General features: G+C 54.3%; 1 long non-coding RNA gene across 3 annotated transcripts in view; it reads right to left on the minus strand.

The window, feature by feature from the left end:
* The window catches only part of LOC129513827 (uncharacterized), an 81,022-nt gene that overhangs the window by 19,766 nt on the left and 35,320 nt on the right, over positions 1-25,936 (minus strand). Inside the window, exon 1 of one of the 3 annotated variants that reach the window (XR_008665308.1) lies at positions 7,163-7,251. The exons of the other annotated variants lie outside the window; for them this stretch is intronic. This is a non-coding gene — a long non-coding RNA (uncharacterized LOC129513827). Of the gene's footprint in view, positions 1-7,162; positions 7,252-25,936 lie in introns of those variants that run through there. 3 annotated transcript variants of the gene reach the window in all.

Raw genomic sequence — 25,936 nt, forward strand, 5'->3', positions numbered from 1 at the left:
TGATAAGGAAATATCAGTCACCTCCTGGAAGAGGGTGGCAGGGTCCCCGTGAAAGACATCCTAATTGTGCCCTATGGTCCCTAGCAATGGTGCCCCCACCTCATTTGCTTTGTTCAAAGCCAAGATTCAAAGAAAAGGACAGCGGAGGCCCCCAGAGGTCGCTCGGGCCAACACTGACACGGGCCGCGCTTATATCCGGAGACCTCACAATGTGAAGGTTAAAGCAAAAAAAACACCCCAAAATTTATCTGATATCTTTCCCAGCCCCTCCCCCCTCAGCTAAGGACAATTACTCTCAACCTAGACGCAGAGCTGGGGATTCGTGGACATGTGGCCACGGGGCACATGATGTCACCGCCTCACCCCACAGACACACTATTCATCTTCCCGTCAATGAGAAGCAGGGGTGGGCAGTGGGGGGGTGGGGGGGTGTCCAAGAAGGGGAGGCAGCCTGCGGGGGCTGCGGGGCTGACGGTGATCCCAAGTCTCAGATACTCACAGAAGTGGGAGGAAAGTTCTTCCCAAGCTGGGGGGCCGGGCAGGTGGGGGGAGGTCTGGAAGCTCATGAAGGAGGAGGAGACCACCACCCCCCCCCAGCAAAGCCAGCCTCAAACCGAGTTGCTAGGAAACGGGAACTGGCTCTATCTGGTGGGGTCCTGGGGGTCAAGGCTACAGGACGGAGGAGGGCTGGCAGGGAGAGAACGCATTCATGACATCAGGGGGATAAAAGGAAACGCTTGGGTTGTCAAGGTGCCAAGCTCACTTTTAAAAAGCAATATGGAAAAAATAAAATAAAATAAAATAAAAAAATAAAAGCAATACGGAAAAATGAAATGGGGGCATTTGGAAAGGGGTGAGAAATGTGAGCAACAGAAATGGATGAAGGGTCACGTTGAGCTAGTTGATGAAAGGTGCCAACAAGTGTCCTCACTGCCCCCCTCACCCCCGAGCTAGAGGTCCTGACGGTACTGCCATGAACACTCCTGCCAAAAGCTTTAGGGCCTCATGAATCTCTGACATTGTTCAGGAAAAAATGGAAAAAAACAAACAAAAACAAAAACACGCTATAAGTAGCTGAGGGAAGCAGAACTCTAGAGCAAAAGATCAGCCTCAACCTGAAATGTTTCCTACAACACTCCCTGCATTTTCTAATCTGTGAAATAGCTGCTCATCCTGCCTGAAATCCTACTGGATAAAGATGCATATGCATCACTGTATCCCTTCTTTTCAAAAGACAAAGAACTCCCAGGATGTTAGGAGAGGTGTTTGCTAGTCATTCTCACATTAGAATAAATTAGCCCACCCACTTTTCTTTCTAACATCTAGCTGAGATTATTTGTGCTAAGGGAGGAGGTCTTAATTAAAAATGAAAGTTAGTGGGGGCGGGCACTTGGGTGGCTCAGTAGGTTAAGGCTCCAACTCTTGATCTTGGCTCACGTCATGATCTCAGGGTCCTTAGCATCCTCTGTCCCCCTCTCTCTCTGCCCTTCACTGCTCACTCACTCGCTCTCAAAAAGAAAAAAAGAATAGAAGTCAGTAAGGACTCTCCATGTACTCACGTTTTGTTCTGACTTTATGTCTTTATGTTCCTGCAACTTCTAAAAAGGATCCGAGGCAGCAAATATCTTTAATTTTGAGCATGGATTTTAGGGAGTAGGATGCACGTTCCGCTCTCCCCTCCCCTCCCGTACCTGGAAAGTATGGTTGGCACACAGTAGGGAAGAGATCGGGAAGGTTAAATGGAAGTGATCCCTGACGACACGCAGATGAAGTCGTCTCCTGCTGGTTAGATCCCCACACGTCGTGTCACAACAGAGCGAGCGAGGCTACGTCAGTTGTGGAGGGTCGGTAGGGCTCCCAGGCCCACGCGTTGGCTCTGGGCTGGCTGGAGACGCCCCTACTGCCAGGGCCAGAGCGCGTCCTGCCAAGGCCGGGGGGGCGGGGCGGGGGGCTCGGAACATGAGAGGGAAGGAGCAAGGCCTGAGCCTAACGGTGCATACGGCACTTACAGGAGAGAGCAGCGCGGCCTCGGGTGCTTTCGTGCAGTCCTTGCACAGCTCGTGCCCTGATTTACATGAGGCCCACCACGGAGCCAGCTGTCTTTTAAAAAAAAAGATTTTATTTATTGATTTGAGAGAGAGCGCGAGCAGAGTACCAGCAGGGGCAGCGGGAGAGGGAGAAGCAAGCAGACTCTCCGCGGAGCACGGAGCCCAGCACGGCCCCTCCCGGGACCCGGGGGCCACGGTCTGAGCTGACGGCAGCTGCTCACCGACGCAGCCGCCCGGGCACCCCGTGGGGCTCTCTGACCCCCTCTGACTGCCTCTGCAGATTTCTTTCCACGGAGGAAATGCGCTGGTAGCGACATGCTCATCCAGGGGGGTTAGCAGCCACCAGTGCTGGTGGGTGACCTGGTGTCTGGTTGCTACGTCAAGCTCTTCCGAGTGTGTTTAACCTGGGTCAGGCCCTAGACGTCAACTGGTTCTTGCTCTGAGAGCACAAGAAGCTGTGTGCTCGGGACCCGATAACCGCAGACTGTGGCCCTGGCCCAGGACTGCACTAACAAAGACACGGGGGACACTCCCCCCTTCTTTTCCTTTCCCTCGCACCCTCCTCCTGGATCACACAGATCATCTTTCCATTCCTAAACCCCCTCCCTCGGATCTCAATTCAGCTTCATTACAGATAAAAAGGCTGCAGTGGGATATGCCCTCCACCACCATTGTTTCTGTGTTTCGATGTTAAAATAAAAAATTATAATAAAAACATTGTTCATTCCGGGAGCTGATTCTCAACTGAATTTTGGACGGTGACCCAGTGATAACGTGGGGACACTTTGTTCCTGTACATCGGTCTCCTTGTAGCCAGGGGAGCTGGCTGGGAAACGCACTCCGAAAATCTCTCCGGGTGGTTTGAGAAGGGAGGAGAAGCTTCTAGAAGAAGGGGGTGGGTAGTGGAGGGGCAAGGAATGGAGAGCCAAGCACTATTCTGCACGTATTTCTGCCCGGCAGGAAAGAACTGTCCAACCAGGCCTGGCCGAAGGTTTCCTGAGACAACGAGGCCGATGGTAGCAGAGGATCTTGCAACAGCCTGTGTGCATGAAGGTCACACTGTGGTCGCTGAGAAGCTGGCGGGGGAGGGGGGGGTCCATGAACACCACGCTCCCCGGCCACCTGGATACCTGTGAGGCCGCCGCACCTGGCACCGTGCCCCCACCTGCCCTGGCCCCGGGGCTTGGGATGGACATGACGGGGTCACAGTGACGCCCACACAATGGAGGGACCAAGGGGGCTTGCCTGCGAGCACCTGCGTGGGCAGGCCCACGTCCTCACCAGCCTCGCCTGGCTCAGCTGTGCGCCCTCGGGCAGGCCCGGGGCAGGGCCGCGGCGACCCCAGCAGCCATGGGCACACACGCACGTCCGGGTCCTACACTTGCCTCGGCCTTCCCTGCCCGACAAGCTTGTGGCTCCTTTCCCGGCCGCCCCGTCACCCACCACACGTCTACACAGCAAGTTTCCATGAGATTCCCGCACTCGGCACGCGTGTGTGGGCTGCCCGCCGTGCTCCAGGCCATGACGGGCAACCCAGAGGCGCAGGTGCAAAGTTGTAGAAGAGGGATGAGTGTGCCTGGTGGGGGGACGCAGGGTGACCCCCAGCAGGTCCGCCCCGACTGCCCCATCCCTTCTAGGAGAGGACAGCGGCGCCTCCAAGCAGGGAGGACAGAGCAGGGCGGGTGCCACCCTCAGGGGAGGTGGGCGCGGCGAGGTGGCCCCAGGAGAAGGCCACGTGTGACACGCTCATCGTGGGAGATGGGGAGACCGACCCATGGCCCCAGTGGCTGGGGGTCAGAGCTGCCCCGGGGGCGCTGCGGCAGGGCTCCCGCGCTGGGGTCCCCGGGCCTCAGTGCAGTGACCGCTGTCCTAGGCTCAGCCCCTGGGCCAGCCGTCCCTGCTGGCCACTGGAGAGAAGGCATCAGGGCCCAAACCAGCCCCTGGAGCAACGGAGGCGCCCTGAGCCCGCAGGTCCCTGCCCCTAGCTGACCGCAAGTCAGTGATGGCCTGACCCCGCTGCCCAGGGCCCCTGTCCCACTTTCACCCTGTGTAACCAGGAGGCACTTTTGGACTCCGGGGCCTGCCGAGCCCAGCCGCTGTCTTCCCGGGGGTGGGGGGCGGCCCCCCTACATTAGTGCCCTTCTTGCTTCACCCCCGCTCCTCTCTCTGCCTTTGGGTTTGTCAAGGGGCAAGTAGCCAAACCTGGTCTGTTGGGGACACACACACCCCCAGCCAGATGCCCCTGCACCCCGGCCACCCAGCCCCGGGGGGACAACGCCGCCCTGGGCGTCAGCAAGATGCGGAGCCGCAGGTTTTAGAGCCCAGGGAAGGGAGTGTGAGCCCCCCTCTACAGGCCCCCCACCCCAAGCTCCTTCTCCTGGAGCCACGCTGATACAGCAAGAAATCCGGTGGTGGGTCTGGCCCACGCGCTCCCAGGCCCCAGGCCTCCCCGGACCCCCACATGGACCCGCAGACGAGCTGGCGGGCATGGGGGACCTGTCCAAGGGGAGGCAGGAAGGCAAGGAGAGCTGTCGGGGGGCCTTTTTTTGAAGAAAACCAGGGTTCCTGCTGGAAGGGGCAAGACAGGGCTGGGGTTTTGCAAGAAAATGCGTGCACAGATCTAAGGAGCCATCACACAACACGGCAGGGAGACTTCCTAAGGTATCTGAGGGAGGGGAAACTGAGTCCTAAGAATGAAAAGGCCCGGGCGCCTGGGTGGCCCAGCGTCTGCCTTGGGGGCGGGGGGCACGAGCCCGTGAGCCCTCCTCTGGGCTCCCTGCTTGGCGGGGAGTCAGCTTCTCCCTCTCCCGCTGCCCATCTCCCCACCCTCCCTCTCTCTCACTCTCATGCTCTCTCAATTTAAAAAAAAAAATCTTAAAAAAAGAAAAAAAGAATGAAAGGGCCTGCAGACACACTGAGGGGTCAGCCAGTTTGGCAGCCGCGGGGGCCAAGGGCCTGTCCCCCGCCAGGTGCATCCAGGGCTCCCGCGGGTCCGCAGGGGAGACACCCGGGTTCAGAAATGCAGGCCGAACATGAAGCGGAGACGGGGACAGGCGGCTGGAAGTGACGGCACGGGTCACTGTCGTGTGGGGCGAGGCGGACGGGACGAGGCGGCGGACACCTCCCCCCTGACCCAGGTGAACAGTAGGAGCAGCCACACTAACCCACCTGGGGACGCTCTTCTGAACGAACTCACTCGAAGAAGGCTGGCCCTGGGGGTCTGGAGGGCACAGGAGGGGGTGCAACGGGCACGTGAGAAGGCAGTGGGAGGGAGCCCCACCGTCCCGAACCTCCTGGCCCCCAGCCCGTCCCCGGGGACACCCGGCAATCCCACGGGACTGCCCAGCCCCGCCGGGGAGGACCCAGGGCCGGACTGGATTGGGCCTCACAGGTGTGCCTGACACCCAAGACTAGGAACGGCGGCCCCTCCTCTCCCACCTTCTAGAGACCCCAAAACCCTATTAGGATCGATGGACTGCACTGAGGAGGGCGCGTGGTGAGAGGAGCACTGGGTGTTATACTGTATGTTGGCAAATTGAATTTAAATAAAATATTAAATAAATGGAATCAATCAACCCAAATGAAGCTGGCCAGAATGTCAAAAAGTGAGATACGGATAATGGTAGAGTTACAAAATGAAGATAAATGCTGTGGATGGGCCCAATTAAGGTATGTATGTAGGTGTGTGTGTGTGTGTGTGTGTGTGTGTGTGTGTGTGTGTGTGTAGTTTTAAAGATTTTATTTATTTGATAGAGAACAAGCAGGGGAAGCAGCAGAGGGAGAGGGAGAGGGAGCAGGGACCAGGACCCCGGGATCATGACCTGAGCCGAAGGCAGATGGAGCCACCCAGGCGCCCCCTCAATTAAGGTTTTAATCATCTCTCTCAAATTCCTAGTTTCTAATTTAATTCAAAGGACACCAGTCAAGTAAGCTTCTTGGCATAGAGATTCCTAGAGTAGAAACATCTATGGCCAGATACAGTGGTCAAAGAGAAACCCAATCAAACTCCCATTTCCTGCTCCCCACTCCCCCACTGCCCCACATCCACCCCATATCCTAGGTTTAGGCTCTCTTATAGCCTGGGCTCTGTAGATTGGGGAAAATTTCACGTAAAAAAATAGATAGATAGATGATAGATAGATAGATGATAGATAGATAGATAGATAGATAGATAGATAGATAGATAGATAGATCGGATTAGGTTCTTCTAGAACCTATCCTAAACATCTGACCTTTGCTGGGACCCCATGATCCTTTATCCTGGGGAGGCAGAGTGAGGATGGGGATGCTCACGATACACCCACCACAACTAATCTGCACAGGACTCTTAGGCCTCTGAGTCTCTCCTTATGGTTAAAGGTGAGGAAGAGACCCAGGTTCCTCAGGGAGCCCTCAGCCCTTGTCAAAATTCTCCTCATAGCTGACCACAAGCACTCTCCCTCTTTTTTTTTTCCGTGCAGTTTGGTATCAGGGGATCTTCTCCACCCCCTTCCCATAACACCTGTGTCTGGCTCAGGAAATGTGTGGGCATGTCACAAGAGCTGCGTGACTTTAATTAACACACTCGATAGAGCACATGGGCCTCCCCAGACCATCTGGAGCTCCGAGGCACCAGGTGACGACCCATAGGGAAGTGCTAGGGTGCACACGAAGGGTGAGGCCCCCCTAACCTCATTGTTACCTCTAGCACCAAGATTTTCAGGAATGGTAGGGGGTTGATTATATATTCAAAACTGGCCTGCTCCTCGGAGACCTCTCTTCCATCTCACACACCCTTAAAGTAGGAGCTACGATCTGCAGCCTGAAGATATTGCTAAGAGCAGCATGCTTGGGACCAGGACTTCAAGAAACTGATTATTTCAAATGAATGAGATGGTTCGAGATCTTCTCAGGGAGAGGCGCATCATCAGAAAATATTCTGGGCCAAGAACAGAATCCCCCAGCAGAAGATGAGCCGTGTCAAAAACACCCACCGACGAAGAGCGATAAAGTATGAATAATTTAGAACTCCTTGATATTATCCTGCCTACGCATCACGTACGTCTTTAATAATTAATTCAGCTCGGTCTTTAAAGAAATTCTCCCTACGTCACAAATCATTCTTTCCCTGTTACCTTTCAACAACTGGAGATCATTTCCTGTTCGGGACTCGTCCTTCCCAAGCGAGGTGCATTTATTTGTGCAGGAGACATTTTCCCACTGTCGTTGGTTTCCATGGATGTGTCCTGCACATGCTCAGTGAGCGACATGGCTCTGATCAAAATTCTCCTTAGGGTGCTCACCATTGTCAGCAACTGTTTTAGTGCTTTCTGTGTGTTGCCATAATTCCCACAGCAATTCTATTGCCTCCTATTTTCCTATTTTACAGTGGAAGAAAAGGGTTAAATGACGCGATCAGAATGCTCCCATTGCACCTGTCTACCCCCCGACACTGATAGATGATTGCCTGGTATATTCACCATGGGAACAACACTGGACCCTATCATATCATAACTCACATCGTAGTGTGAACAGGGCTAATTTGGTGCAGGAAAAAAAAACTGTCTTGTTTCAAAAGAAGCTGGTCCCTTTAAATATCTGATTCCTGAATCCTGCTAAATCATCTACACATGGAAAGCCTTGGGGGATGGGGAAAGGGAAATGACAGGGTAATTGAAAATAGCTAAGGGACAGTGACATCAAATGCTTCCAAAATAAAAGAGGGACATCAGCTGCGGGCCAATATTTACAGGTGTAGGCAGGGGAACTGGAGCACATTTATATTTTGCAGAAGGCAGTTGGTTCCAGAAACAGAAATTATTCCAGGAAAAGTCAGAAAGAAGACGCTGCTGTAAAATGGAAAGGGGCGTTGGGTAGAAACCCCAAGTCCCAAAGAAGAATCGGATCGGGTAAATCCAGAACACTGTGACTCTAAGCAAAGTATCAATAATAGCAAACTGGAATTTACCTAGTATTGATGCCTTGAGGCTTTGCCTCTTAAAAAAGAACCAAGAAAGTCCAAACAGAGGTGTCGCATATTAAGGAACTCACATGGCTTCTTTATCATACACTTTCATGTTCTCTTTCCCTTGAATATGCTTTTTATTTGTTTTTTTAACTGAGATATAAAATACAAAAAAAATGAAATGTGTCTCTCTCTATATCTCTATCTATCTCTATCTACCTCAATGTAATCAAAGTCCAGATCTAGATACAAAAAATTTCTACCAGCCCAGAAAGCTCCTAGGCCATATCCACCAAACTCACTGGAAGTAAAGACTATTCTTACTTCAAATACTATTAGTTTTGAGTGTCCCTGACAAATGATAGAAATGAAATCAGACTGTATCTACTCTAGGCTCTGGCTTTTTTATTCAACATAATGTCTGTAAGACTCATCCACACTATTGTAGGTATCGGTAGTTTATTCCTTTATATTATGGTTTCATATTCCGTTGTATGACCATAGTCCTACTGTACTTAGCTCTTCTCCTACTCATGGACCTGTGTGGTGTTTGTTTCCAGCTTGGAGCTCTTCAGGGAACAAAAGCTATTTTGAATTTTTTTTATGTCATTTTTTTGTTGTTTTTGGACAAATGTACTCTCCTTTCTCTCCCACCGATCCCAAGAGCGCGATATCTGGGTGATAGCGTCGGCATGTGTCTAGCTTTGGTTGATACTTTTGGTGGACACTGCCATGGCTCCCTCGGATTGTCCTTCAAGAAGTTCCTCCTAGTGCTGGGCCTTCGGCCAGCTCTCAGCCCTCCCTGGGAATGGCGTCAACTGAAGAGTGCCTCTCCTTCAGCTCACACCTACGGCCACGTGAGGGGATCTCTTAGGACCAGAAGACAGAGGAGAGAAGAGCCTAAGTCCAGTTCGTAGATGGGTTGGTCTGAATGTGAGTACAAGCCGAAAGCCGATGACAACTCATACTCTTGAGTGAACCTGAAGGTACGAGGAGGGAGCTCTCAGGGAGAACTTTGGCATGAAATCTGGTCATTCCCTTTATGTGACCGAAGAAGTGGTCAGGGGTTAAAATACACACAGATCCACAGACGGTAGCAAGTGGCTGATGCACCTGCTCAAAAGTTTGGAAGGCGACAAGGAGAAGAAGAAGAAGTCTGGGGTAGAAAGATGCAGATGGGGGCTCCCGAGTGGCTCGTGGTTGTGAGTCCTGCGCCCTTTTCTTATTGACTTGCAGGAATGCTTTGTAACTTTGGACATGAGCCCTCTGTAGCATAAATGTACCGCAAAAAGTTTTTCCCAGCCTATGGTGGTCTGTCTTTCCCCTTTCTTCCTCACAGTATGCTGGTTTCATAAAACTAAACAGCCAAAAACCCTTTTCACTTTGAAATAACCATAGATTCGTAGATCCACAGGGTATCACAAAGACAGCACAGGGAGGTCACTGGGTTTACCCCAATGGCTACAACTTACAGTCGTAATACGGTGATAAAACCAGCAGTGACACTGGCTCTTGTGTCCACAGACCTGCGCCTCTCATCACATGCTCCGGGCTGGACAGCAGTCCCTGCGATCAGGACATGGAGCCACTCATCACTCCAAGGATCCCCTTCGTGCTACCCCCTTGTCCTCATGCCCACGCCCCCACCATCTCGGACCTCTGGCAGTCGCTGGGCTGTTCCCTACCTCTGTCAGTCACTTTAGGAACAGTATGCAATGTATAAAGACTGGCCTTTTCCCACTCAGCATAACACCCTTGAAGTCTGTCCAAGCCTTTTTTTTTTTTTTTTGTATTTAGAAAATTATGTTACTTTGCTACTCTGCGTTATCTGAGCAATCAATTATCCACTCTTTGTTATTATAAAGAGATTCTCATTGTACATTTAAAACACTGTAGTGATGATTTCCTGGCCAGGCCTGAATGGACAGGCCCCATCTAGTGCCCACATCTGGTCGACAGGGTGGGAAGAGCACCACAGACTCCTGTCCTACAAGCCAAGATTATTGCCGCCTCCATTTTCGGCTCCAGTCCACACAGCCCCCTTGACTTCATGCCAGGAGTAGAGAATAAGGAGACACAATGGAAGCACTTGAAACTGGCTTTTTATGGTTCAGAGATAGAAAAACAGGGGCGCCTGGGTGGCTCAGCAGTTGAGCATCTGCCTTGGGCCCAGGTCGTGACCCCAGGGTCCCGGAATCGAGTCCTGCATGGGGCTCCCCGCAGGGAGCCTGCTTCTCCCTCTGCCTGGGTCTCTGCTTCTGTCTCTGTGTCTCTCATGAATAAATAAAAGCTTAAAGAAAAAAAGAGAGAGATAGACAAACAAAAGACTCATTTTGCTTTTAAGAATGATGAGCTGGGCATTAGAAACGACAAATACCCACCATTTGCTTCAACGTGGATGGAACTGGAGGGTATTATGCTGAGTGAAGTAAGTCAATCGGAGAAGGACAAACAGTGTATGTTCTCACTCATTTGGGGAATATGAATAATAGTGAAGGGGAATATAAGGGAAGGGAGAAGAAATGTGTGGGAGATATCAGAAAGGGACACAGAACATAAAGACTTCTAACTCTGGGAAATGAACTAGGGGTGGTGGAAGGGGAGGAGGGCGGGGGGTGGGGGTGAATGGGTGACGGGCACGGAGGGGGACACTTGACGGGATGAGCACTGGGTGTTATTCTGTATGTTGGTAAATTGAACACCAATAAAAATTAATTTATAAAAAAAAAAAAAAAAGAATGATGAGCTGGGGATGCCTGGGTGGCTCAGTGGTTGAGCGTCTGCCTTCAGCCCAGGGCATGACCCCGGAGTCCCCAGATCCAGTCCTGCGTCGGGCTCCCTGCACAGACCCTGCTTCCCCCTCCATGTCTCTCCCTCACTCTCTCTCTCTGTCATGAATAAATAAATAAAATCTTTAAAAAAAAATAAGAATGATGAGACGGTTTTTCAAAATGGGGCGTAGTAACAACCCCACGTGTTCTTATCACTGCCAGAAGAAATTAGATTCCCTCTGTAAATGAGCAAGTGCTGATGATACTTGGTCTACCACGCTAGGCAACACCGCCCGGGGCCTCATGTCCCGGTCTGGCCCTACGGCTGGGCAGCTTCCTCCTTCAGGCCGCAGGCCACCTGCCCCCCGCTTCTGTGTGGTATGGGCCGAGCGCCAGATCCTGAGCTTGGATCTGTGGTTGTGCGTGCTAATCATCAGCCTGCAAATCCTCCCTGCCCTTCACTTGGAAAGGGACACACTTGGTGGTGTTTTATTTCAATTGATTCTCTTTGCATTTCAACTATACGTTCAATATCACAGAAGGTCATCAAAACAGCACAGGAAAGAGCCTCAGAGCCACGGAGGTGAGGGGGACAAGGAAGCTGGGGTGGCCGCAGGGCGGGTGGCAGGTGTGCGAAGAACAGCAGGTCCCCAGGTCAGCTTGAGGTTCAGCTGGAGGTGGCCGGCCAGTCACGCCTAATGGGGGAACAGCCCAGGAACTTCAAACCAGAAGGGCCCGGGGGCCGCTGGAGGGCAACTTGGGGCACAGAGGGCACGGGGCCGCCTGCAGGAGGACCTCCAGGATACCCCCCTCCCCGACACTGGGCCCCCCCATCCCTCCCAGTTTTTCTCTGCGCCTCGACTTACACGACCTGCGAAGGGTATGTGTTCCCTCATTCAACTGAGCAGGGATGTGACTGCCTGGGCTTACCAGGTTTCTCGAGCTGACCCCCAAGTCGGCCGCCCGCAGTCACGTCGGTAGGACTTGGGGTGCCTGCCTAGGCCCGCGCCCTGTCCGCCTGCCCTGCCCACTGCCTATGCGGTGCTAGGCTGTGCCCGGCCTCCCCGTCACCATCTAAGACAAAAGAAACAAACAGGGAGCTTGGTGTCCTCCCCTTCAAAGATTCGTCCGAAGTAGAGCTGGCGGAGTGGGGGGGGACACTGAGGTCGCCCCCGTGACCACCCTGAACTGCCCTGGACCTCCTTCACCGCGCCGTGCCACCTTTCCCTTTATTGCTAAAGCTGCTAACTACACTTTCCAGCTACAGTGGGCACATCCAGGGGACGCTCCCCGCCAGGGCGCCCGGCAACTCTGGAACCCGGGCCACGGGAGCAGCAAGCCACGGACTCTCTCCCGCGGGTGTACGGCCCAGTCCCAGCGAGCTCAGCGCCTCGCTCTGGGCCCAGGCTGCAGGAGCCACGGGGACCGTCCTCTGCCGGAGACCGAGGCTCAGCCCACAAGCCCACCAACAGCCGTGCTCGCCCGGCACCTCCCCACCATGCACCGGCCAGCGCAGGCCCCCGGCCAGGTCCAACCCAGGCAAGCGAGCACTGGCCCTCGGGTTGGAGGAAGGCACAGGGGGAGAAGGGGCTAAGCAATGCCCACTCGACCTACCGCCCTACATTCCAGAATTGTCGGGTAAGACCGTGGATGGCGCGCTGGCTGATGCCACCACCTCCTCAGAACAAGAAACTTTATGCCCAACTTCAAAGTATCCAACACTACGTACCACCCCCAGAGGGTGCTGCACAAAATTCCCTTCTCTTGATCCAGTTATCAGAGTTCTGGACTAGGATCAACGTCCATCGACGTGACCATGGTCAAGTCCACCGATGCTTTCCCTGCTTCAAGGGCCGGGTGTGAAGAAGACAAAATGGCAAAGTGCAGTGAAGAAACCAGGGTCTACTCCAAGCTCCCAACATCCTCGCTGCATGACTCTTGGCCGGCTGCTTAGTCTGTCCGTCTCTTTCAGTTTCCTTGTCCGTAAAGTGAGGGTGACAATGGTGACTGTGTGATGGGGTTGTTCTGAGCATTACATGGTCTCTTCGCAGGAAGGGCCTGACCCATGACCGGTAGCTGGCTGTTGCAAGGCAGGCTTGGAAAAAAAGATAGCAACGTGTGCCTCTTAGGAGAGGCAGGATGATAAAGCAGAGAGAGCTGGGATTTGGAGTCAAAAAAACTTGCGTCCAGGGGATCCCTGGGTGGCTCAGCAGTTTGGCGCCTGCCTTTGGCCCAGGGCGTGATCCTGGAGTCCCGGAATCGAGTCTCGCGTTGGGCTTCCTGCATGGAGTCTGCTTCTGCCTCTCTCTCTCTCTCTCTCTCTCTCTCTCTCTCTCTCTCTCTCATGAATAAATAAGTCTTAAAAAAAAAAAACTTGCGTCGAGCCCCAGCTCCTCCATCCATACCACCCGTGACCTTCACCACGTCCCTATTTCCTCACTTACGAGGTAGTGACTCCCTCCCCTGCTGCTGTGAGAATCAGGTGATGTGCGCAAAGGCACTTTTGCAAAGTGAAAACCATCAGGAAACCGTGAGCTGCTTTTATCAAATTATTCCGTTTTTACCTTGCTCCTCTGACGACGGTGGATGGAGGGCAAAGGAATTCTCTGCTGGGCATTTCCGTTTCCTCTGTAGAGATGTGCCAGCTGCATGTGCATGCGTCTGAGGCTCTCGGTACTGTACGCCGTCGCCCTCCCCAATCTGGCAGACGCCCCTGCAAGCCGGTCCTCAACAGCGCCCAGAGAAGGAAGTGTGTCCCTCTTTCCTGAGTGGGTGCTTGTGCGTTTCCTAGTTCCACCACCTTGACCGTGAATGTCTCGAGACTGCTGTCAGCCATTCACCGTGTGCTGCCGTCTGGCCAGTGCTGCGCTCTCACTTTCTCCCTTCCCAGCCCCTAGCGAACCCCCCGCACCTCCAGTATCCCACAGCAGCTGCTCTTGCCGAGGCCACTGACGAGTCCAGCATCGCCAAACCCAACGGTCATTGCTCAGCGAATCTTCCAGAACCTACCATCAGCTTTCTTTTAGGAGCTGAGACTACCTCCACTTGAAAGCCTTTCTTCACCTGACCCTGGAACACCAGCCTCTTGGCATTCCTCCAGCCTGCCCGGCTGCTCCTTTCTCGTGCTCCTTCGTCGTCCTCTCAACGTCACAGCCTCGGTCCCCAGATCTTCCCGCTACGTCCGCTCGCTCTCTGGGTGCTCTCACTCCGCCAAGTGGCCTCAGATACCACCCGCACGTTGACGACTCCAAAATTTAATTCTGCAACCCAGGCATCACCCCTAAACTCCAGAGTTGTAAATGCACCTGCTGCCCACTTAACACCTCCACTCGTGTGCCCGTGACATCTCAGGTGTGATGTACCCACAGCCAAGCTCCCATTGTTCCGACTTCAACCTGCCACTTCTCAGTAAATGGCAACTGTCTTCTCCTGTATTTCAACACAGAAATACAGGAACCATCCTTGCTCCCCTCTGAAACTCCACATACAATCTGTCAGGAGTCCTGTGGGCTCCATTTTCAACGTAGATCCGGAATCTAACCTTGGCTCATTTGTCTAACACCTCTACCACGCGCATCTTTGTCAGAGCCAGCGTCGTCTCTCGCCTCGATTGCTGACATGGTTTCCTGTCTCTGTCCTTGCACAACCCTCCTCTCCTCTCCCAAGAAGACAGATCCTCGTAGAAGATTATTCATATTATACCACTCCCTTGACGAATACCCTTCAATGGCTTTCTATCTTGTTCAGAATAAAACCCCAAGTCCTTACTCTAACCTACGAAAGCAGATTCCAGCCCTGATTTATCTCTCCCACCACCTCTTCTAACATTTTTCCTCTTGCTGTTGGTCTTTTCTGTTCCTGCCAGACTAGCCTCCTTGTGCCTCATTGGATATGCCAATGCCAACCTATTCTCACCACGGGGCCTTTGCACGTCCCAGCAAGCACTGTTCCTCTTTCAAAACACTGTCGGTATAAATGCATCAGACAAAAGATGCCACCAGTATGTGTCTTCAGTGCACCTTTAAAAGCTATTATTTTCGGGGGATCCCTGGGTGGCTCAGCGGTGCAGCATCTGCCTTCAGCCGGGGGCGTGATCCTGGAGTCCTGGGATCGAGTCCTACATCGGGCTCCCTGCATGGAGCCTGCTTCTGTCTCTGCCCTCCCCCCTCCCTCTCGCTCTCACTCTCTGTGTATCTCATGGATAAATAAATAAAAATTTTTTAAAAAATTTTTAAAGCTATTTTCTCCTCTGTGCCTTTTAAGACTTTTCTAAATATTTCCAACGAATGCTATGTATCTACTTTATAATCAGAACATAAATATGATTTAAATTGAAGTCAAGATCAACAAGGACAGTGCTGGTGCTTAAATACATTATAAAAAAAGCTGCCTGGTACCCCATGCAGGCTCCTCGTGTGGCCACAGACAGGCCTACTCAACACCCACGGGTCTCCTGCGGACCTAGTCCTCCCTGTTGTCTTTGTTTCTTCCACATTTCCCCCCAGTAAATGAGCTTCACACCAGGATGGTTATAACTGATCTCTGGGTGAAGATTCTGATTCACCAGACTAGACTGCAATGAAATGCTTTTTAACAAGTAATCGAGGATGATAAGTAAATTGTTATTTTCCCCTTGTGAGTGGCGTTACCTGTCATTCTAAAAATTAATCTTATTTAAGAGATGCTTAAAATATGGAGCAATACCACGGTTCTTCAGAAGAAGCAGCTAATGAGTAATCTAATCTATGTGAATTCCGAATCTTGATTCTGTCAACACAGGGCTTTCCTTTAGATCTGTTAGCTATTCCCATCTCCCCTCAGCTGCTACTGAGATTTACACTCTGACTTTACAGAGTGCTCCGTGTGAAGAGGAGAAAATGCTATTGGCCTACTTACACTTAAACAATGCAACGTCCTTTAGGTGTCTTACATGGTGAAGGTCAGAGCCGCACGGCTGAGGAACCTCCCTGAGGTCTAGGAGGTAAGTGTCTGGAGCATATAAAAAAGGGGACTCCTGCTTGGTTTGGAAGAAAAGCGACGCTGCATACCCGGCATCATGGCCTTGCTGGCCGTGCAGGTTTCAGCCCCCTCTGTAAACTTCCTATGTTCCCTGGAAGGCAAATGGACAAAGAACCATGGTGGGGGGTGAGAGATGGCGCAGGGACACTTATCATGGACTTTATTATGTGTTCTAAACATCTCGTGTATGTGCTTGAGGCCCTTCAGAAATATGAAATTCAAATCTGCAATCATCTGTATGCCACTCTGCAGTCTGTTCTGTTGCTCGGGGACATCTGTGGAGGGGAACAGACCTCCTAGACTTTGTGCAGCAGCTCCAGGCCCTGTCCTGGGTTTGCACCTCTGGCCGCCAGTGTTTTACCCCCCCCCCCAACCCCATCCAAGGCCTCAGAGCGCCGATGACATAAAGACGGTGAAGCCTCTGCTGGAACTACCATAACTCGGCTGTCTCGTGTCCAGGAACCGGGTCGGTGCACATCATGGGACTAGCCCCACGGCTTCAAGAACGCCACGAGATTCCACCAAAATTGACCCATCCTGCTTAAGAGAAACACCAACTCCAAATGGCTGGTCTTTCTTTCCACGGGGAGCTTGACCTCCCGCCCCTAGGGGTAGCCCAGGACCTCTTCTGCTCTTGGAACGTGATGTGTGCTCCCGCCTCCTGTACCGTGATACCTCCCGACTCTCCTGAGACTGTCACCAGCCCAGGAACCGCGTCTGTCCAATGCATTCATGCAACTCAGAGCCCAGTGCTGTTTGGCCTATGAAAATGCCTGGAAAATATTTGGGGGATTTTTTTTGTTTTGTTTTTTAAGATTTTATTTATTTATTTGAGGAAGGGACAGAGAAGCAGATGCCCCACCAAGCAGGGAGCCCCATGCAGGCCTCGATGCCAGGACCCTGAGATCACGACCGGAGCAGAAGGCAGACGCTTAACTGACTGAGCCCCCCAGGCATCCCTGCTATTTCTAAGAGTAAATACTCTCGGGTGATCTGGGCTACTCTTATTGAAATACCATGACACTAAAGTCACACTCCGTGTCCTCTGCCGTGTCGTCTGTCTGATAATTCGCTGCTGCGGATGAAGCAAGCTTGGCGCACTGGCTGAAATTCTGGGCCTTGTGTGTGTCGTCACGCTGAGGACCGGAGCTGTCTGGAGTCTTTAGAAGAAGAATCATTACCCCAGAACGGCCTATGATCAGCTCAGCTTTAAAAATAAATATTTGTCCAATAATATGGCAGGTTTATGGGCTGCACTTAATACTGTAATGAAAAATCTCTTACTGTGTGTGTGTGTGAGAGAGAGAAGAGTTAAGGTTGCCATGGGAGCCCTTGGCACTCCTGAACCTTTATGATTATGAACAATAATTAGATGTAATGCTTTATGGTGGTGAAGCACCTCGTAGGCTCCTGATAATTGTAAGCGTTTGGCAATTAACTCACCATCCCTGAGCTTCAGGTGGGTCTAATTAGCCCCAGGAGGAGAAGCAGCCTTAAGGATGTGAGTCACGTGGGGAGAGCCACCCTGTTTTGCAGCAGCATAGACAAAAGGAGGCCTCACCAACCCGTCCTGCCCTGCGTCACCTCCATCACAAATCTCTGCCCACCCACCCCCTTCCTGGCCTGAGGCACCTTGCTCAGCCGGCTGGGTTGGGTTCACGGGGCGGGAGTGCCTGCCTGCCCTGCGCAGAGCCGGGTGGGCACGGAGCCCGGGAGTCGGGGCCGCAGCGCCCGCTTCACCGGGTGTGGACCTGCAGCCCTGCGTGGCTGTAACGGGGGACGCCAGAGGCCAGCTGGGGAACGGAGCTGGACACGGGCTGCTTGGCGGCAATCAGCGCAGCTCGGTGAATCAGTATGTCAGTCCTCTTCCCCAAGCAACTGCAGTTTGGGGTGCGTCCTCGGTCTGCCCACTTTTCTATTTATTGTCCCATGAAAATGCTATAGATAGCTGGGGGGGGAGGGGGGCTTCTAATGCCAAGTGTCCCTGACATTTTATATACACCCACGTATACAGACACATGCATATATTTGCTTCATGCAGCAGTCTCCCAGACATATGACAGAGACAGATAGAAGCCCATATACCCTACAGACAGACATGTCATAGTATTTTATATGTATTGCAGAGGTATAGAGAATGATAATATAAATCTGTGTGTATATACACATATATACACATTATGTACATATATACACATATACATATATATATGTAGTAAGGATACTCCTGAAGTAAGTGGGTCACATGCTTTGTCATGTCCATCAAGAACTAGATCTGCAGTTTCTCCAAAAGAAAACAAAGTACAACTCTGGAAAATTTCAGCCAATACCCCCTTCTGTTTCAACTTAAATTTCCATAGACTTAATAAAAATAAAATAAAGGCATTTTAATAAAAAGTAAAATAAACAAAAGAAAAGCATTTTAATAAAAAAATAAAATAACAAATAAAATAAAGGCATCTTATTTTCCTGCCCGAAGGCTCCTGCCGTGTGTACTGCAGACAGGCCACAGCAGGGAATGTGCTGCAGCACGACCAGGTGCACACCCGACTCCCCTCTCCTACTACTCCTGCCCAAACTGGCCGGTGGCTCTGGCGGGGTGTGCCAACGGGCTGCGGGCATGGGGGTGATGGGGACTGAGACTGGCACGGGGACCATCACGCCAGGCTATGCCGGGTGGGAAGCACGCCTGTTCCCCTCCGTGCACTGCTCTCCTGGACCCCTGCCCCTGCAAGACTCATGCCTGCCCGCCCGCCAGCACAGGCCCACGACAGGGCGACATGACGCAGGGGCAGCGAATGAGGGGAGCCCAGTCCTCTGCTTCAGTCCGGGGAGCGGGGCGGGGGGGTCTGTGCAGCACGAGGCGTCTAGCACATTTTGAAAGAATGTTTTGTACCAGAAAAGCAACTTTGCTATGATTAGTCCCGTTACAGTTGTGAGACCGTCGCTCAGTAAGTACTTGGGAGGCAGGGTTAGCGTCCCCTTCAGTGACTTGCCTCTGAGTGCCGAGGGGCCTCTCCAAAATTCCTAACCAAAAAAAAAAAAATCAACCCCCTGGCAACCACATGCACCTCCCGGGTCCCAGCAAATAGAAGTGCTCACGTGCCTTGGAAGGAAGAGAGTCCTAAGTCATTCAGGAGTCACCACGACGGGACTTCAGGGGGCGGGTAGGGGTTGCTGGAGGGACCCCCAGAGAAGGCAGGGATGGGACTGAGGTGCAGGAGCAAGGCAGGTGGGCCATGCGCTCTGTTTGACACCCTTGCAGCCTTCCTTTTGCTGGTGGCAAGATTTGATTTTTCATGGTCCCCTCCGCGGTCGAGGGGCTCTGGGGAGGGCGCCGGACAATGTTTTTGAGTGAGGGATGACACAGAGGACACAAGCTGAAGCGACAGGGCCCAGAGCCAGAAGTCCTGCGGGAAGTGCTCAGAGCGGGGCCTTAGGGGGGGATCTCGGGGCTGGGGGGGGCACAGAGGGAGGGGGGCCTGTGGCCAAACACCGAGAAGTACACTCGGGAAAGCAAGACCCCATGCAGGTGTCGCCCCTTCCCTCCCTCCCTCTCCATTCCCCACGTGTCCTCCTCCCTGTCTCCCTTTCAGGAAATTCTGGGTGCTCGGCCGTGTAGACCGTCTTGCCCACTTCGAGCCATGAGCTAAGCCCACATTCCCACTAACGCCTTGAGGACTGAGTCTCCTTTTTGAGAGATGCAAGGGGGTACCTGGGGGGCCCAGTGGGTGAGCATCTGCCTTCAGCCCAGGCTGTGATCCTGGGGACCCAGGATCGAGTCCGGCATCGGACCCCATGCAAGGAGCCTGCTTCTCCTTCTGCCTGTGTCTCTCGTGAATAAATAAATAAAGTCTCAAAAAAAAAGAAAGAGATGCAAGACCATGCTTAATCTGGGGTGGCACGAGGGGAAGCAAGGGGCAGCTACCCACATACTCGCGTGGGCCCTAGAGTCATCAAAGGTGGTTGGTGTCACAGGATGGGGGTGAGGAGGGAAGAGGGCCCTTGCAATCTTGACGCCACATTCCTTTATGGCACTCGGCTGCCACGGCCCCTGCCCACCGCTCGCCCCACGGTGATTCCCAGGGCAGCACCCAGCCACAGAGGGAGGCGCCAGGCTACCCTGGGTCACCGAGGGCCAGTGAGGCCTGCCCTTCTCAGTTGTGCACAGACCCCCCCCCCCCGGCCTGGGCTCGGGTGGGAGCAGGAAGGAGGAGAGCTGCTCTAGGGGGAAGCAAAGGCAGGCCGGCCCCTGGGAGCCCGAACAGGAGACCAAGCGCTCCGAAAGGGCCTCCCAGGGTGCGCAGAGGCAGGTGTCCAAGGAGGCGGCCCCCCTGCACATCCCGAACGTGGCCCTTGTAAGACTCGAGACCCTGCACATCCACTCATGGTGCTGATCAGAAGAGGTGCTGAGAGCTTGGGGCACAGAAGGGCCCGGCCTCTGCGCGGGCCGCCATCCCAACTGGCACCGCAGATCCAGGGGGAAGGAGGAAGGACCCAGGCCTTCAAGTGGAGGGCCGGCCACTGCCTGGGGCCAAGCCACCCGCGCCCGGGCCATGGCCAGCTGGCTCCAGTGACGCTGACCTCTCCCGCCGGGCCTACCTCACCGCGCCACACGGTGCACCAGGCCCCGGGCCAGGTTCGTTTCCTGCCATCTCCTGCTTCGTCCTCCTGGCAGCCCAAGGCGGGCATTAGCGCCCCCTTGCCAGGGAGGGGACATCACCGCTGAGGTCACCTGCACAGGACGTGCCAGACACGAGATTCCAGGACAGGTGTCTCTGCACCGACGCCCAGCCATCAGGGTCTCCACCTGCCGCCTGCACCCTCCCTCCCACCGTCACCTTCTTTGGACGGTGGGCTGTTCCCAGGCCTTGGACGCAACCTTGATGATTATGACGCTGACATGTTAGCGTGGGCACTTCTTCCTGAAGCCCCTGTCACCCCAGGGCCCTGCCCTGCGCCCCCGCGCATCCGCGACCCACCCTGGTGGGTTTCCTCGCCGCCGTTATCCAATCGGCCTTGCCTTCGAGCCCATGGGCAGCCTGGGGTGGGGGGAAGGCACGGGCCCAGCAGAGACCCACTGGCAGACCCACTGGCAGCCCTGGCCCCCCGCCCCGGCCCAGGCACCCGCCGGCCTCCGCATCCCTCGGGCTCCATCCTTCCACTAACTCAGCGCCCCCGGGGCTGCTCCCGGCCCCTTCCCAGGAGTGGCCCCAGCCAGCCGGCCCCTGTCCGCCCCCCCCCGCCGGCCCCCCTGGGAGCGGCCCCTCCGAGGCTCCCACATCTCCAGGGGAACGGCCGTCTCCGTCCCACCACGGTCCCCTGGACCTCGGGAGCCGCCCGCGAGGGGTTAGGCTCCGAGGCACGGCCCACGTGTTGGGGCCACAGGGGGCGGACAGGCTGCGGGGCTCCCGCGGCAGCAGCACCCTGGCGGCCCCGAGCCCTACAGCCATGCGGCCGCAGCCCCAAGGAGACACTGAAGGGCCGCCTGGCCTTCGGGGCGGGGGCGGGGAATGGGCGGCCGCAGGGCACTCCTGGCGGGAACCACACCCAGAAACGAATCTCCTTAGGCGGGAAGCAGCAGCGGGGGGTCCTGAGGCCAACGACCGCCCCGACCCGACCCGACCCCGTCGAGGGAAGTTCCTTAAGGTGGGGAAGAGAAGCGCCCCGAGGCCCAGCTGCCAGGAGCTGTTGCTGCAGGAATTCGCAGAGGCCACAGGAGCCGAGGCTGCACAGCGCAGCTGGGAGGGGGCCTGAGCACCAGGGGTGAGCCCCACGGGCCGCGCCCTCCGATGCCTCGGGCTGCAGGGCGGCGAGCCTCCCATCCCCGTCAGGTTCCAGCGCAGCCTGCAGTTGCCAAGTAGCGGGACCGCCACCCACGGGCATCAGCCGTCAGAGGGGCTCCGGCCAGGAGAACCCGAGGCCCCGGCCCGTGCTCCCAGCAGGGCCCGGCTTCCTTCAGGGCCCAGCTCTGAAGGCAGATCGCGGCCCTGGGGCTGAGCCCGGATGTCTTTGTTTGTTTTTAAAATCCTTTCCACATCTTTATCGTTTGTGGCAGATATTTGGTACCCAACGGCCTTCCCTTTGGCTGTCGTCCCTCCCAGAGGTGGCCTCCACAGCCGCCGGGCAGCCGGAGGTGACCCTGTGACCCAGCCGTCACCCAGGAGCGCAGCTGGGTGTTCGGAGGGAGCGGAGGAGGCTCGTGAGGACCCACCAGGTCACGGGGGCCGTCACCCCAGGCCACCCCGAGGGGCCGTCCCAAAGGAAGGCTCAGCAGCGGTGTGGCGGGAACCGCGGGCCCGCGGGGCCAGGACGGGCGGTGGCAGGACTATCCCATCGCCAGGGCCAGGTGACCGTGGAGAAGGAGCCGAAGGCTGACCCCGAAGGACGGAGCCGTGTGGATGGCTCTGCCCCGAGAGGCAGAGCGCCGCCCCCGGCTGCTCCACAACCCTGGGAGGCCGGACCCTCGGAGTTGCCTGTGTCCCTTATCCACAGACACTGTGCCTGTGCCCTTGATGCCTCTCCGGCAACTGCTGGACAAGTACACAGGTGCACGAGGCCAGGCTTACAATGAGGCTCGTGAGGCTTACAATCCGAGGAGACAGATGAGCACACACGGGGAGGGACCAGAGGGTTTCCCGACAGTGACCCTCACGGCAACAGCCCCAGGTGCTCCAGAAATTAAAGGCAGACATTGGTCCGTCAGGGCAGCGAGACCAAAGTCGAAATTCCAGTCCCACTGCGCGTTAGCTGAGCGACCCTGGACACTCACTTCATCTTGCTGAGCCTCACTTTCCTCATCTGTAAAATGGAAATAAGAACATTTGCCCTCGTGGGCTGCTTTAGAGATCACAGATACGTCACATTATTTACTAGATGGTGATAACGCCTTGTAATATGTATTACATAGCGAGTCGCGTTACATAGATTAGCTCCAGGACGTAGGTGCTCTTATCATCCCCATTATGTATGTGGGAAACTGAGTCACTAAGGTATAATAACTTGCCCGAGGTCGGTAGCTCATAGGGGACAGAACCAGAATCGGTACCCAGACTGCTGGAAGCTGTCTTCCCCACAACGCCCTAGCGGCTGACTCAGCAGGTGCTTAGCTATCTGCCACGGTCCCTACTGGGACACCATCTTCAACCACGACCACAGCACCACCATCACGAGCATGGGCCAGACTACTGGGTGACATTTCCATCGTGAGTAGCATCTGGGCCCTAAAGGTCCAAGGAAGATTGCTAGTGAAGTAAGGAGGAGAAAAGAAGAAAGAAGAAGAAAGAAGAAGAAGAAGAAGAAGAAGAAGAAGAAGAAGAAGAAGAAGAAGAAGGGGAAGGGGAAGGGGGAGAAGAAGGGGAAGGGGGAGAAGGAGAAGGAGGAGAAGAGGAGGAGGAGGAGGAGGAAGAGGGAGAGGAGGAAGAGGAGGAGTAGGAGGAAGAGGAGGAGTAGGAGGAAGAGGAGGAGTAGGAGGAAGAACAACAACAACAACAACATCCTAGGTGAAGCAGCAGCACAAGCAAAGGTGAGGGTGGCCTCAGCCCCAAGAGGGACAAGCAGACCTGCCTAGGGGAAGCATGGCATGACCAGGGAACAATAAAAAAATGCCCAGATCGGTGGGGCTGGGGCCGGACCTTGGGTGATGGGACACACTAGAACCCAAGTCTTATTTTAGAAACTGTGTGAGAGCAGAGGAGCCAGCCGTGGCAGGAAGGCCGGCATAGACCCCGTTGGCAATCATGGGGTCAAAAGTGATGAAGCCACGAAATTGGAAACATGGGGCAGATGTGTCACTGTTGGTGCCAGTTTGGTGACAGAGACAGAGGAGGACACCAAAGGGAATGAGAAAGGAGAAACTAAATACCACCCCCAGCTTTCCCAGGATGCCCCTGCGAGGCCCTCCGGCGGCCCTCCTGAAGCTCCCCCTCCCGGGTGGGTGTCCCAGGCAGGACAGGCACTAGGTGGCTTGAGGCCCCACGATGCCAGAGTAGAGGACTCTTCACTCCTCCCGGGAAGCGGACTGAAGCGCACACCGGGCCGGGGCCCTGCAGCGCCTCCACCTGCTGCGACGCGGACCACACACACCCTCTGGAAGTCATTTGTCAGCGATCCTTTGGTTTAGAAATCACGATAGCTTCGCTCTCTCGGTAGGACCACACACCCGTGCAGCAATACCTTGTCCAGTTGCATCCAAATAAGGTAAAAGGTGGCATCGAGCAGATGTCGCCATGGCTCCTGATCTCTGGCCTCCATGAGACAAAAGCTGGGACAGGACATTCCCTACACTCCGATCCCAACCGCAGGGTCAATTGCTGCAAACTCACAGCTCATCCCCACACTATTACGTTGCAAGGCCTTCTGCAGCCTGTCCCTGTCACCCAGTGAGACACCAGCTTGAGGGTTTGGACATATGAGAAGGACCGAATGATCCCCCCTCGGGGTGGAGGGCTGAGATGATGTCCACACATCCAAACAGCTGGCATCAAGTCAAAGGGAATAAAGAGCAACTGAAACCCTTTGTACAGACACAACGTCTTGACTTCTTCTCCCCTCATTTCCTGGTGGCCCGACGCCCCTGGGACAGACTCCCCGCCTGGGATGGCAGAGGCTGGGGACGCTCCATCCAGTCTGGCAGCAGGTTCCAGAGACACGGGGCCGGAGATGACTGGGGCTGTCCCCCCCGCCGGGAGGCCCTGCCCGGCACTGCAGCAGCCCCACCCCGCAGCAGGTTCCTCCTGAACGGCCGAGCCCAGCTCCCAAAGCAGGGAGAAATTAGATTAGTCTGACAAGATTTGCACTGTCAGAAAGCAAGTTTTATTTTTACCCTCAAGCCCGTGATCACCTAGGTGTCTGCAAATCGAGGAATTATTTTTACCCAGATGTAGAAATCAAGTCGTTCCACTTGGCCTTCCTGCCTGCCCTTCCCACACGCCGTTGGCTCTGGTGGTTGGAGCTGGGCTCCCACTGGCCTCGGCAGTGTCTGAACTGAACTGGAATCTTCTGTCTGTGCTACTTCCAAACCATGCCAATCTGGGTGAGGGTTGTTTTGGGGGTTCCCCCCTCCTTTCTGGCTCTCAATTCTCTTCTCTGTAAAATACACAGGGTTAACCTAGGTGGTTTCTATGGTATGAAAGAAAAAAAAAAAAGAAAGACAAAGGTCTTTAAAAACATCGATTATAATGCAATCTGTTTTGTATTTTCTCCTCCCTGTGTATAAAAAAGGCGACATCTTCTATCTATAGATCAAGAACATTTGCCACATTTTGAAAACATGCAGTCTTTACCAAAGGGAGGGAATAAGTAATGGACGGGGACAAATAAACAGAGAGTACAGAACATGAAACAGTCTGGTTCGCAGAGACTGAAACATCCGGCCTTTCGCTTCAAAGACTCAGCTTTGCAGACCCCCGGCTGGGCTCCCGCGCTTACACCTGGCTGGTGTACCTCTCAGCCATGAGCTTCTGGGGGAGGCCCCATCTGAAGCCGTCCCTCTCTGGCTCTGCCTCCCCCGTGACCAGACACCTTCCGGGTTATGAGCAAAGAGTCATGCTACCGAGCATAATGTCCTATGAGATGATCTTGCTGGGCTTTCTGAGGGACCCAGGGGGCGGCAGGACGAGAATGCCACCCTCCTGACCAGACACACACCCAGGGTACGACAGAGGGCTGACACTGTGATGGGATAACCACCAGCCCTCTAGCAGGTCAGAGGAGGGGGGTCAGGAGAGCTGCAATAGGTGTGGCACAGGGAACAGCCCTCCCTAACACTCTGGGAGCCAAGAAGGTTCTAGCAACCAACCGAGTGGTCTCGTTGTTCATTCATGCCTTTCTTCTACTAAGACTCATTGAGACCTACTATGCTCCAGAAAGGAGGATAAGAAAATGAATAAAACAGGACTTTGCCCTCCCAGGCACTCCTGGTAGAAAAGCTGACAATGTAATAGAGGACTAAAGTTCAAGTGCGTCACATGAGTCTACAGAGATGTGAGGCCATCATCACCATCATCCAGTTTTACAACAGTTTCACTGTCTCAAGAAAGTCCCTTTCTCTCGTGGGCAGTTAGTCCATTTCCATCCCCAGCCAACCACCTGTCTCCTTTCTATCCCCCTCTCGCCCTTGGCTACACATTACATATCAGGGCAATCACACAATG

This window comes from Nyctereutes procyonoides, unplaced genomic scaffold (genome assembly GCF_905146905.1).
Source record: "Nyctereutes procyonoides isolate TBG_1078 unplaced genomic scaffold, NYPRO_anot_genome, whole genome shotgun sequence".
Lineage (NCBI taxonomy): Eukaryota > Metazoa > Chordata > Mammalia > Carnivora > Canidae > Nyctereutes > Nyctereutes procyonoides.